Source organism: Eschrichtius robustus, chromosome 19 (assembly GCF_028021215.1).
Source record: "Eschrichtius robustus isolate mEscRob2 chromosome 19, mEscRob2.pri, whole genome shotgun sequence".
Lineage (NCBI taxonomy): Eukaryota > Metazoa > Chordata > Mammalia > Artiodactyla > Eschrichtiidae > Eschrichtius > Eschrichtius robustus.
The window spans coordinates 65,607,051-65,616,385 of record NC_090842.1 but is presented as its reverse complement, the minus strand read 5'-3'; positions in this window follow the sequence as shown (position 1 = coordinate 65,616,385).

Here is a 9,335-nt window from a genome sequence, read left to right as displayed (position 1 = left end):
GTGACAACCTGGACTTGCAACTGACATCTGAAGTGTATTGGGGGGAGGGGGGCAGACTTGTGGGATCTGTGGGATTTGATCCTGTCTCCAGGAAGTGTCGGAATTGAGTTGAATTGTAGGACACCCAGCTGGTGTCACATACGATTGCTTGTGGAGAAAACGCCCACATATTTGTTGACTCGAAGTGTCAGAAGTGGAGTGTTCTCTGTGAATGTGGCAGTAGCGTAAGGGTAAAGGAGACATAGAGGAAAGAAACACACAGGTAGGAGGAACTGGATTTTTCCCTCCACAGGAAGAAGAAACAGAGTTTTTCCCTTATTAGAAACTCCACCTTACAGGAGAATTTCACACAGTCTTTCAAAGTGCACATAGTACTTTATCAAGACAAACCATTCTGGGCCATCAAACAAGTCTTGATAAATTTTAAAAGAATTCAAGTTATACAAAATATCTCTATAACCACAATGTCATTAAAACAGAAATCAATAACAGAAAAATCCATGGAACATCAAATACTTGGAAAATAATGATCTACTTGTGACTAATCCTGGGACAAAGAAGAAATTGGAAAAAAAAAACATTGGAATGTATTCTGAATTGAAGGAAAATGAAAACAGAACATATCACCATTTATAATTTGCCACCAGAGCAGGAGAAGTTCAAAACAGGACCCATAGAGAAGGGATAGCAATTTAACAAAACACTAAGAGCCTAAAGGCTCTTTCATTTTCTTGTTTGCTTGGGGTTTTCGGTCATCAGTGTGAACTTCCTGTTTGTAGTAGGATTTAAGTCGTTAACTGAGCTCATCCAGGTCTGAGCCTTGCTTCCTCAGATGAAGGCAGCACCGTGTAAGAGAGCAAGTTTCTTTTTTTTTTTTTTTAATTTATTTTATTTTATTTTTTATTTTATTTTATTTTTGGCTGTGTTGGGTCTTCATTGCTGCGCGCGGGCTTTCTCTAGTTGCGGTGAGCGGGGGCTACTCTTCATTGTGGTGCGCAGGCTTCTCATTGCGGTGGCTTCTCTTATTGTGGAGCACGGGCTCTAGGGTGCGCGGGCTTCAGTAGTTGTGGCACGCGGGCTCAGTAGTTGTGGCTCGCGGGCTCTAGAGCGCAGGCTCAGTAGTTGCGGCGCACGGGCTTAGCTGCTCCGTGGCATGTGGGATCTTCCTGGACCAGGGCTCAAACCCGTGTCCCCTGCATTGGCAGGCGGATTCGTAACCACTGTGCCACCAGGGGAGGCCGAGAGCAAGTTTCTTGACGTTATTTACAAATATTTGATCACGATAAACCAGTTGGAAATGTTACAACTGGGAACACACAGTCCATTGAGGGTAGTTAGACAATGAAAAGTAATATATTTGTAGGTGAATTAAAAATAAATGGATATTCTAATGGAAAGAGTGAATATATGTAATAGAAGGAATGAGGGTAATAATTTAGGAAGGGAATTCTTGAAATCAAGATTTTAAAGGTGGGACAATTAGTACTGGAGATAATGAGCTCCTACCTGTAACCTTGAATTTGAGAGTTTCAGGTGGGTGAGGAAAAAAGAAAAGGTCATTGAAAGTGTACCAGTCAGTTTTCTGGAGGTTTTGCTATGGTAATAAATACCCCTGGATTCTCCTTGGCTTACAACAAGAAAACATTTATTTCTTCCTCATATCGTATCATTATTCACCTCTTGCTTGTTTCTCTGATTTGATTCTGGGGTTCAGGGTAAAATTCCAGTGTATCTGGGATGTACCATTCTTGCAGCAGAGAGAAGAGAGGGTTCAAAAAAGCAAACAAAGGCTTTGAAATGTTCCATTTAAAGTTAAAACATGCCACTCTACTCTCACCAAATGGGCCAAGGAACTCACAAAGCCAAGCTTGCATAAAATGGGCAAGGAAATGCAGTCCTCTCAAAGGGAAGGAAGAGTTGCCTAAGTCAAGAGGCCAAGCTTGATATCAGAGGAACAGATGTGTATAATCTCACAGCAAGGTGATAATTAATTGGAAATAATATTTCAATATATGATAATGCTGCTTCTATCAGAAATAATTTGTCCATCCTTTGTTCACACACAAAATACATTTACCTCTGTCCCAAAAGAAAGGTTAAAAAAGTTCTACTCAAACATGAGAATCTCATAATCATCTCATGAGATTCCTCTGAACTCAGAGCCCCACGTGGAGTTCTCTTCACTCATAACGCATTGTGGTGGAACAGAGAAATATAACCTTAATAAACCCTCCCACTTAAAAAAGAAAGAGAAAGGAGGTACCCAGTAATCTTGGGTCCACCATAAATGTGCAGTCTTGCTGGCCAGATGCAGTCAGTTCCGGAGGCCAGGAATGAAGAATGATCTTGTCTTGGCTCCAACTTTTCTACTGACAATCGATATAGGGTGGTTTGTGTTTCGTTGTTCTTTTTTCCTTTTTTTTTTTTTTTTCCAGTAAGTTAGGCTTTTACTCATATATACAGCTTAGCTATGTGTATACAGCTTACCATGCCAAAAAAACCCACCCCCACCAAAAAAACACCCCACAACCCACCTTTTAAAAGTATTTCACTAAGGAAGACAGATTTAGCTTTGGCCGTTTATGTACATATTCATTTTATATCCCCACTTGTTAGCCTGTGCCTGGCACACAGTGGATGCTCTGTGAATTTAGGAATCAATTTGTTTTTCCTTAAAGGTCCCTGTCTCTCTGAGGCCTTTGTGTCTTTTTTTTTTTTTAATAAATTTATTTATTTATTTATTTATTTTTGACTGTGTTGGGTCTTCGTTTCTGTGCGAGGGCTTTCTCTAGTTGCGGCGAGCGGGGGCCACTCTTCATCGCGGTGCATGGGCCTCTCACTATCGCGGCCTCTCTTGTTGCAGAGCACAGGCTCCAGACGCGCAGGCTCAGTAGTTGTGGCTCACGGGCCCAGTTGCTCCGCGGCATGTGGGATCTTCCCAGACCAGGGCTCGAACCCGTGTCCCCTGCATTGGCTGGCAGGCGGATTCTCAACCACTGCGCCACCAGGGAAGCCCGCCTTTGTGTCTTGCGCTTATTCTCTCTCTCCAGTCTTTTCAACTACGTATTTATTTATTTATTTTTTTATTGGAGTAAGATTGCTTTACAATGTTGTGTTAGTTTCTGCTGTACAATGAAGTGAATCAGCTGTATGTATACCTATATACCCTCCCTCTTGGCCATCCCATCCCACCCATCTAGGTCATCACAGAGCACTGAGCTGAGCTCCCTGTGCTATACAGCAGGTTCCCACTAGCTATCTGTTTTACACATGGTAGTGTATTTATGTCAAACCTAATCTCCCAATTCGTCCCACCCTCCCCTTCCCACCCTGTGTCCACATGTCCATTCTCTACATCTACCTCTCTATTCCTACCCTACAAATAAATTCATCTGTACCATTTTTCTACATTCCACCTTTATGCATTAATAGACGATATTTGTTTTTCTCTTTCTGGCTTACTTCATTCTGTATGACAGACTCTAGGTCCATCCACATCTCTACAAATGACCCAATTTCATTCCTTTTTTTGGCTGAGTAATATTCTATTGTATATATGTACCACATCTTCTTTACCCATTCATCTATCATTGGACATTTAGGTTGTTTCCATGTCCTGGCTATTTAAATAGTACTGCAATGAACATTGGGGTATATGTGTCCTTTTGAATTATGGTTTTCTCAGGGTATATGCCCAGGAGTGGGATTGCTGGGTCATATGGTAGTTGTGTTTTTAGTTTTTTAAGGAACCTCCATACTGTTCTCTATAGTGGCTGTATCAGTTTACATTCCCACCAACAGTGCAGGAGGGTTCCCTTTTCTACACACCCTCTCCAGCATCTACTGTTTGTAGATCGTTCTTGACTTCACCTAGTTACACCTAATAGAGTATTAGAAACCATGCCTTCTTTCCCATAAATATTTACAGTCCCAAAGACTATTGTAAGTCTATGAAGTCACAGGTTTTTTTAAAAAAATTTATTTATTTTATTTATTTTTGGCTGTGCTGGGTCTTCGTTGCGGTGCGCGGGATTCTCATTACGGTGGCCTCTCTTGTTGCGGAGCATGGGCTCTAGGCGTGTGGGCTTCAGTAGTTGTGCCTCGCGGGCTTAGTGGCTCTGCGGCCTGTGGGATCTTCCTGGACCAGGGCTCGAACCCGTGTCCCCTGCATTGGCAGGCGCATTCTCAACCACTGCACCACCAGGGAAGCCCTGAAAGACATTTCTTAATTTTTTTTTTTTTTTTTTTTTTACTATGCATGAGGGATGGTCCGTTTTATCTTTTGATTTTGTAAACTACACACCACTGGATATTTCAGGGGGCTGACACTCTTCCATACATAAAGCTGTTCTGTGACCCTCACCTCAGAAGCTTCCTCCTCAGCTCCTCTGCAGTTGATGAGCACGCCCCACAGTACACTCACTGCCCCGTGTTGCGGACTTGGGAGTCCAACCTCTGTCTTCCAAACAGGCTAACTGGGACCATCACTTGATGCAGAACATTCTACCTTCTAGAAACCCCCATATTCTCTCTTGTCCTTTTTTTTTTTTTCTTTCTTTTTTTTTTTCTGATTCACATTAATCATCTCTGACTTGAATTATAGGTAAAACCTTCTGACTTGCTTCCAGTGCACAGTTTGCCCTCCAACCACATCTGCCCATTTTACCTGCAAGTTGTTTCGTTTTTGTTTTTTGGGGGGTTTGTTTTTGTTTTTGTTTTCTTTTTTTGGCCACACAGCGTGGTATGTGGGATCTTAGTTCCCGAACCAAGAGATGGAACCCGCACCCCCTGCAGTGGCAGCGCGGAGTCTGAACCACTGGACCGCCAGGGAAGTCCCAACCTGCAAGTGTTGTAAATATGCTCCCCTCCACCCTAAACGATCATATATTTAGGCTGACTACCTTTCCTCTCAGGATTTGAGATAAACACACAACACCTGGTCTCCAGTGTCCTTCAGAGTGTGAAGTACTGTATTATCTCCAGCTCCATCCGGGACCACTTGTTAGAGAGCCAGGATTTTTCCTTCTCACGTTCAAGATCATCACACAGGCTTCCCCATTCAGCAAATTCTTCTCACACTTCTCTGCCCAGTTAACACTAAGGAGATTTTAATTGATCAGGTTTAAAGTTACATGCTCATATAAGTTTCCATTTTCTCCAAGGTATTAGAGACCCCAATTTTAAATGAATTCTTAGGCTGTAGACTTCTCCTCTGCAACATTTAATAAAATGGAAATTATAAAAGCATTGCACATAATATTTAGTTGAGGGCCTGCTGTGTCTGCTATGTTACGATTTCTCTAAAGTCAGAGACACGGTCTGTTCTTCACACCCTCTCTGTTATGTGATTGCTCATTCTAGTGCTTAAATCTCTGTAAAGAATGAATGAATAAATGACAACTCTGTTTAAATAAATATAAAACACACAGCTATCTTATCGTTTTTAAGGAGTCATGTAACCTTCTGCAGTGCGCAGAGAAGACCCTGCAGACAGTGGGGTCACGGCTCAAGAGAACAAAGGGCTGATTGCTGGGAAACGTGAAGTGATTGGGGGAGAGGGTGATCAGCCACCAACAGGGATTATCAGAAAGACACGAACAAAAGGAAGAGAAGGAAAAGAGGCTGTGAAGAGATACAAAGGTCCTTACCAAGATGAGGATGCTTCGGGTGGCCGTCATCTCAGGGGAAGTTTGGCCGACACATTGTTCCTATGAATTGTGCGGGACCCACTGCTTGTGTCTTCAGAGGCTGAAAACCATGGAGACGCTGCCCAGATCATGAATCCCAAACATGCAACATGAGGGAAGTTAAAATGCTGCAAGTCGTGATTGTGTGACCTTGTTATTCCGATTACCAATTATAGTTCTTTGTGATATTTTGCTGTTCGTGTATCAGACACATAAAGAGGAAAAGTGATATTTACCAGCATGTTCAGGATCAAGTGTGGGCTGTTAGAGAGGCACATGGGAGCTTCTATCTTAAGCTCTGTCATCTTGGAGCTCCCGGGGCCAGTCGTGATGTTGCAGAAGATGCTCAAGAAGCAGGTGCTGCCAATGGATACACCACTGGCCACTCGGTGAAGGTACGAAAGAAGTTTAAATCAAAAATCACTGAGGAGGGGCTTCCCTGGTGGCGCAGTGATTAAGAATCCTCCTGCCAATGCAGGGGACACAGGTTCGAGCCCTGGTCTGGGAAGATCCCACATGCTGTGGAGCAGCTAAGCCCGTGTGCCACAACTACTGAGCCTGTGCTCTAGAGCCCACGAGCCACAACTACTGAGCCCGCGTGGTGCAACTAATGAAGCCCACGTGCCTAGAGCCCGTGCTCCACAACAAGAGAAGCCACCACAGTGAGAAGCCCGCACACCACAACGAAGAGTAGCCCCTGCTCTCTGCAACTAGAGAAAGCCTGTACGCAGCAACGAAGACCCAACGCAGCCAAAAATAATAAATAAATAAATAAATAAAAATTTAAAAAAAATATCACTGAGGAGACATAGAAAACAAACTTATGGTTACCAAAGGGGAAAGGCGCAGGGGATAAATTAGGAGTTTGGGATTAATATACACACACTACTATATATAAAATAGATAACCAACAAGGACCTACTGTATAGCACAGGGAACTCTACTAAATATTCTGTAGTAACCTATAAGGGAAAAGAATCTGAAAAAAACCCCAGATATATAGTATGTATAACTGAATCACTTTGTTGTACACCCGAAACTAACACAGCATTGTAAATCAACTATACTTCAATTTTTTAAAAAAAGAATAATCACTGAGGAAATTTTTCAACCCCAAACCTGTCCTTGTCTGAGACATTCCTTTGGAGGCAGTGAGCAAGGAGCTGGCTGCAGTCAGGTGACTGAGAATCAAGCCTTGTGAAGGAATTTAACGGTGTTTTATTTATTTTTTTACCATACAGATTTCTCTTTCCTTTGACCTTGATCTTGCTACAGGCTGTGAAGAATAAAACCACTTATTGTCATTTTTTAAAAATAAATTTACTTATTTATTTATGGCTGCGTTGGGTCTTCGTTGCTGTGCGCGGGCTTTCTCTAGTTGCAGCGAGCAAGGGCTACTCTTTGTTGCGGTGCACGGGCTTCTCATTGTGGTGGCTTCTCTTGTTGCAGAGCACAGGCTCTAGGCACACGGGCTTCAGTATTTGTGACATGAGCGCTCAGTAGTTGTGGCTTCCGGGCTCCAGAGCACACCTCAGTTGTTGTGGCACACGGGCTTAGTTGCTCCGTGGCATGTGGGATCTTCCCGGACCAGGACTCGAACCTGTGTCCCCTGCACTGGCAGGCAGATTCTTAACCACTGCGCCACCAGGGAAGTCCCAACTTATTGTCATTTTGGTAGGAATCTCCACTTCCCAAATATTAAGTATTAATGATAGCTCCGCTGTAGTTTCGCTGCTTATTAACTTTTCTTATGCATTTTGGCATAAATTTTAGCTGCACTGATCTGTCAGTCTACTCATGAATAATCATATCCCCTAGAGATAGCCTCCCTCGTTTTGATTCATTTCTAGAGTTTTTGTGGCTCTTATTTGCTCTTCATTCTGTAAGATTTTTGCAATAACGTTGCTAGCTCCAAAACTAACTGAAGTTGTCTATACAGGGAGACAGTAATTTTATTAATTAGCTTAAGGAGAATTGATCTTTTTGTAATATTGAGTTTTTCCAACCAAGAACAAGATGTCAATTTTCATTTGTTTATACCTACTTTCATATATTTCAGGAATGTTTTATAGTTTTACTCACATAGAGTATTTCTAACAGACTCACAGACGTAGAGGACAGACTTGTGGTTGCCAGGGGGGAGGAGAGGTGGGGGAGGGATGGAATGGGAGTTTGGGATTAGCAGATGCAAACTATTATATATAGAATGGATAAACAACAAGGTCCTACTGTATAACTCAGGGAAATATATTCAGTACCCTGTGATAAACCATAATAGAAATGAGTTATTTCATGTTTACTTTCTTTAGGGTTCATATTAAAAAGACTATACCTCCCTACTAAATGCCTTACATACATTGCAAAATTGATTATTCTTTAGGTGAAAATAAATCCCAAAGTCTTCTCAAGACTATATATTTACAGGGGGTTTGTCATCCACACCTGACAGAACGTGCAGAAATGGAAAACACAGAAAAGAGCTAACATATATCACAATTTTTAAATTAAAAGTAAACTTTCTAATAGTCTCAAAATGAACATACAGATACTATGAAATTATATTTAGATATTATTGACTTAAGCATATTACGATGTAAACAAGTTTTTCTGAAAGATATTTGAAGGTAATCCATCACAACATTTATAACTGTTATAAAGACAAATGTAGTTCCCATCAAAAATGAAAAAGAAATTTCTTTTGTGCCTTCGCTTTTTATTGTATCTATATGAGATGATGGAAGCTGATTAAACTTATTGCAATAATCATGTCACAATATATGTAAGTCAAACCATTATGCTATACACCTTAAACTTATACAGTGAAGTATATCAATTATATCTCAATAAAACTCGGGGAAAGAGTTGGTTTTATTTATTTGTTTGTTTGTTTGTTTGTTTTGGGCGCTCCACACGGCATGCGGGATCTCAGTTCCCCGACCAGGGATCAAACCCACGCCCCTGCAGTGGAAGCGCAGTCTTAACCACTGGACCGCCAGGGAATTCCCCAAGAGTTGGCTTTTAAAAAGGCAAATAATTAAAACACTTTAGCAAAAAGAAAACAATGCAATGTATAATTTAATTGTAACAAAATATACTTATTTTAAAAGCGATGGTTACCAACCTGAATTATCACATGCCTCAGGCCTCCAGTCTCAGACCCCGTCTTGTCGACGAAAATAATCAGTAAACAGTCAATAATAAGAATAGAAATGACGTTTATTTGAGCCAAACTGAGGACTAGCCCAGAAGCCTGCTTCCCAGATTACTCTGAGAAACTGCTTCAGGGAAGCAGGGTTTTCAGCCACACTTTTATATCTTGTCAGGACAAAGAACATTAAACAAGTCAGGGTTACATTTCTACAGGTTTCAAAAAAAAAAAAAGAACAGATCAGCACGTACTCCAGCAAGTCAGCAAGCACAGCCTTGGCACCTGGGAAAGGAGTCTTATCATCAAAGGAGAACCAGCATCTGCATCCCAAGAAGAGAGGCATTTAATCTTTATTTTTAGTATGAACACTCTTTAGTTCTGGTCAACGTGCCCTTTCCTTTAATAATTAAAGCAGATGTACAATGTATGTTTGCTAGGCCGCCAACAGGCTATTTTAGTTAACATCAAATTCGAGTTAACATCAAGTTCAAGTTGACTCA